The sequence below is a fragment of the Rhea americana genome, unplaced genomic scaffold, assembly GCF_003343005.1.
Source record: "Rhea americana isolate MKP2758 unplaced genomic scaffold, rheAme1 scaffold_181, whole genome shotgun sequence".
NCBI lineage: Eukaryota > Metazoa > Chordata > Aves > Rheiformes > Rheidae > Rhea > Rhea americana.
Genome location: NW_028185939.1, coordinates 861533 through 866249, shown reverse-complemented (window position 1 = coordinate 866249; position 4717 = coordinate 861533). Strand labels below are relative to the sequence as shown.

The 4717-nt window shown below is 49.5% G+C and overlaps 1 protein-coding gene across 2 annotated transcripts in view; it reads left to right on the top strand.

Moving 5' to 3' along the window:
* LMF1 (lipase maturation factor 1) overlaps nt 1–4717 on the top strand; it is a 246862-nt gene continuing 242145 nt past the window's right edge. For both annotated transcript variants that reach the window (XM_085301951.1, XM_085301950.1), the window contains exon 1: nt 1–60. The gene's annotated coding sequence lies outside the window, so the exon portion shown is untranslated. The remainder of the gene's footprint in view (nt 61–4717) is intronic.

Here is a 4717-nt window from a genome sequence, read left to right as displayed (position 1 = left end):
CGCCTGGCACCTTCTGGCTCACCCGCATCGCGCTGCTGCGCGCCACGGCGCTGCTTTACCGTGAGTCCCCGCCGCCCGCTTTCTTCCTCCTGTGGGATGGGGGAGGAGGGAGCCGCGGCCCCGGGGCAGCGGCGCCCGGGGGGCCCGCCGAGGCCCTCAGTGCCCCCCGCCATCGCCTCGGGGCCGGGCCCCGGGGACGCGGCCGGGAGCGGGCACGTGCGCGCCGAGGCAGCCGGCGGCCTCCGCGACGCCGGGCCGCCCGCGCCCGCCCGGGGCCGGGGAGGCGTAGCGGGCCGGGCCGCGCTCGGAGCCGGCGCTGCTTTCCCTCCGGGGTCCCTTTCCGCCCGCAGCAGAGGGGCTCCCCGGCCTGCGAGACGCCGGAGGCAGCGAGGCCCCGGCGCTGGCGCTCCCTTTAACCCCGAACCGGTTAACGGTGGGGCCGGTTCCCAGCCTCGGCTCGCTCTCGTTTTGGCGAGGAAACGCTGCGAGCGGTGCTCGGAGCCCACTGGTGTCCCGCTCAAAAAACATTCACGGCGAAACTTGAACTGACGTGTAGCACGCGACGCTACAAATTCTAAACTTGCCCCAGATTTGTCCACAAAATCGTTAGGATTTGTAGGCTGCCAGCCTGCTTAGATTATTTTGCATCAAAACCATGCAGAAGTAGTAGTTTTGTATGGTTTTGACACGTGCTCTGTTTCTAGTTTGGTTTCGGCTCTCGGAGAAATGCGGGGTTATGACTCTTTCAGTCAAAATGAAAGTGATTCTGCTATTCCCCCGTGTGTAAWTCCAGACTGCCGAGTTTCCCGTGGCTCAGTTTGCTGTTTCCTTATGAAAAACTGATTAGYGTTCTCCACTGTGTGTTCTGGGGAGGCTGCTGCTTTCCAGTCRCTGACAGGGGGTTGTAGACATACTATGCCCTGAACTGAGTGCTGCCTGGTTCTGCGGCACTGTAAAGAAGCTTCTTTAGGCTGGGCACTCAAAAGAGTTTCAGGGGCAGCACATGGGGATAGAAGATGCAAAACCCAATCAAACAGGAGATAAATGTAGTGGATAGCGGAGCTTATGATGCYGCGGGAGGTAGGGAGAGATCTGCAGGAGAAAAAACTAGTTCAGATGCTTTGTGGTGTGAGGCCAGGAGGGTGGTTCAGACTCAGCAGTTGCATCAGGGAGAGAAAGGGTGAGATAACAAGTCATCAGGTCTGTAGGATGGTGGTGTGTTAGATAGAAAGGGACCAGGTGGTCCCACTCAGCAGGTGAGTGGGAGGCTTGATTCAGGTCTACAAGAGCAGTACCAGGTGAGGGAGAGGAGGCATCAAATCCTAAGGTCATGTGAGTTACAGCAGGGAAATAACTGAACTCTACGGGCTGCCTGAGGAAGAGAGAAAGAGCATGCATAAGCCAGAAGATGAAACTGAAATGGCAGGCTGGTGAGTGGATGCATGGTGACAGCCAAGAGAGGGAGAAGAACTGGATTCAGCACTCTTCCAAAGAGGAGACTGAAATGGGAACACCTGGAAATGGCAGATGGAGTGGGGAAGCCCAGACATGCTTCCATGGTTTGCAATGGGGAAACTGTTTTGAGAGAGGTATCTGCAGAAGAAGGGCTTCGGGTATCAGAGGCTGGAAGGAGCAGGGTGGAAAGGTGGTTTTAATCTTAATCATGGAAGGAGTATCAGAGAAGAAAAGTTCACCTGCTTCTTAGGTAACTGCTGTTTGATTGCAATCAGGTAACAGTGATTTCAGCTGTTTGTATTGGTTGTGTAAGAGCCAAGTGACCCTAAGCCAGAAATCTGGCCTTGATTTGAGACAGGTCAAATTCCAGTTGTGACCGTCGCTTCCAGTAGTGTCGGGGCTCCAGCTCTGATCCCAGCATGGAGGAGATGCTGCGCAGCCTACAACCAATGAGCTTGTAGAGGGGAAACTAACTGGCATCTCTTTGAGACAGAGAGATTGTAAACAGGCAGATTCCTAGCTCCTGCCAGAAGCCTGTCAAAGGCTGCAAAGCCCTGACATGGCTGTTAGGGTGGGATGCTCTCGAGGGAAGGTAGGTTGCCTTTTGATCTCCTTTGTGAGCCTGAGTTTAAAACCAGCAGAAAACAATTTTAAGGCTCTGTGCCAAACAACTTGTCAGGCCTCTTTTCTGAGGATGGAACCATTTACTTTGTCAGATCTTTTTTTTTTTTTTTTCCCCAGCCGTGGCTATTCTGCACACACCAAGTCTCAGACTTGCTGAGGAAACAGTTGATGCCGTTGTGACAGTTTGGCATTCCTCAGTCGTGGGATGTTTTTCCCCCTTCTTTCATTTCACCCTTTTAAACATAATCCTTTCGTTCCTGCTGTGTTAAGAAACAAATCCTCTGGGGAGACTGCTTGCTAAAATATGAAGGAAAGTGGTCACTCCCTGACAGTTACAGCTCCTACCTTTYCATGCAGCTGTGTGAATTGAAAGCTCCTTTCCCCTTGTGAGTGGAAGGGGAGGGATGGGAGAGTGAAAGACCCTCCTGGATTAGCAGAGAAGCAGCATAATATGGGGTGTGTAGTGATGTTGGGATTAGGGACAGAATTGCAAAGCGTGATTTAGAAGCCTGTCACCTCCTTTCCTCCCTGCTGTTCCAGTCCTCTTTTATTGCTGGATGCCAGTCCAGGAGATGCTTTCCTGCTGGATCTTTGTCTCTGGAAGGAGGTGTGAGGTGCCCTGCTTGGACCCCTCCTTTCTTGCCCACCCCTGTTTGATGATAACAGCTCTCCCCTTCTATTCTTAGAAGGGGGTTTCCAGAAGCAGCTAAGGCCTGGGAAGTCCCTGGCAAAGTGACTATTGTCTGAGAAGCAGGTTAGAGATGGAAAAGTGTGAAAGGATCTGATGATCTGTGGAGCCCAGTGGTCAAACCCCCGTGCTGCTTGCAGGAATGGGAAGGAAGAGGAAGATGAGTCTGAGCTGAAAACAATCAGGGAGGCTTCCCCTTTGCGTTAGGGCTGTGCCAACGAGGTTGTCTTGGCTGAGTGTTAAGGTGAATGAAGATATGCATTTTCAGTACATTTCTATTTTTAATAGTAACTAGTGTGGTGTAGTTGCAAATTAGGTGATGCTGAGGTKGTTATAACTGACAGAACTCTGGGGTGTTGTCGGATCCAGGGCCCCCTCTCCACTGAGGTCTTCTCACTTCAAGTAAATGTGGGCAAACCAAGTGGTGAAACACTTTCAGAACAGGAGATAAGTGTAAGGTAAAACAGAATACAGCCTAGACTTTGGTGCAGACAATGTTTATGTAGGTTTTACCCTGTGCACTGCTGACCAAACCTCTCTCTCTGTTTCTGTAGAGCCATTTTCATACATACTGGTATGCTAGTTAGAGAATTGTCTTAGAGACTTCTACTGTCACTCAGTGGCTAATTGCAATCTCTAATATAGTAACCTGGGGAAAGGGAGACTTGCAGTTTTGAGGGCCTTTCGTCCTGGTCTCGAAGTGTATGTTTGTTCTTTATCACAGTGATTACCATTTTGTAAATACAGAAAAAATATGTCTTTTTGGAAGTGCTGTTGCAGGTAAATAGGTTATTGCTAGTCCCAAAGCTCTTTATAACAAGTGTGCATTATTTGATCTGTTTGCTTTCCTTCTAGATCATTTTTGAGAAGTGCCCTTTCTGGATAATTAGTTGAACTTCTACATCTGGAATCTGATGGCAGTAAATAGATACCACACTTGCCAATTTCATCCATGCTTCATGGAGTGCTTTGAAATAAATACTATTATGTAAATCCAGTTTATCTTCCTTCTCCCTTTGTATTGTTTAACAGTAGTATTTTCTTTCCCCAGAGCTAGGACTATGGGAGGTTCAGRCTGCTACTTCCGAATTCTGAAATCTAAAGCCTTCTCATGGGAGTTTGACTTCCTGTAGGTTCCTGACTCTCCCCTTGTGTCCTTCCTCCTCTTTTTTCCTTTGCCGTCTCCCCTGCTTTGCCTCTTCTTTTGCCTTAAAAGGCTCACAGTAGCTTTCAGACTGCTGCCTAGTCAGGGTTATAGTGTATCTTCTGACATTTTCGTTCTCCCGTGAAAGGTTTTCATTTCAGCGTGGTGCTTGTTAGCGAGTCTGCAAAACAAAGGCAGTATGTTAGCGCTGTGTCCTCCTAGCATGCCGCATGCCCCCCGTTTCACTCTGCGAGAAAGCTGTGCAAGTGAGACAGAAGTGCGTTTGGTACTGAACAAAGCACTTCCACTGCAGGAAGATAAATTTATAGTAAGCGCTGATAGTTTCAGGGAAGTGGTAAGAAGAACAGAGAATCTGTCTCCCTGTCTGCCACTTGGCTGGATTTGGTGTGGACTAGAGGGAGCTTTTCAGTGTCCTGTAAGTTGGGCTGCCATGACCCTGGTCCTGTGGTGGAATTTCTTAGCAGTGCCCCAGCCCAACCTTTTGTATTTGCTTTCATGCTCTTTCAAACAAAGAGACAATGGGGAGATAAGCACTTAAACCTCAAACACATCCWCCCAAATGGATCCACCTCAATTTTGGCCCTACATTAGCTTGCCAGCATCCAGCATAGGGCCTTTTTTTGAATGCCTTGTTGGGTCAAAGGTGCACTTGATACATGGCTCCAGGCAGAGTTTGTATTGTGTGTGCAAAATGTAGTTTGGTTTTCATGCGGAGTTCTGTGCTCTTGGTTCATTTCTTCTCCTGGTTTGAGCTTCAAGTAAAAGTTAAGACTTTTTCTAATGAG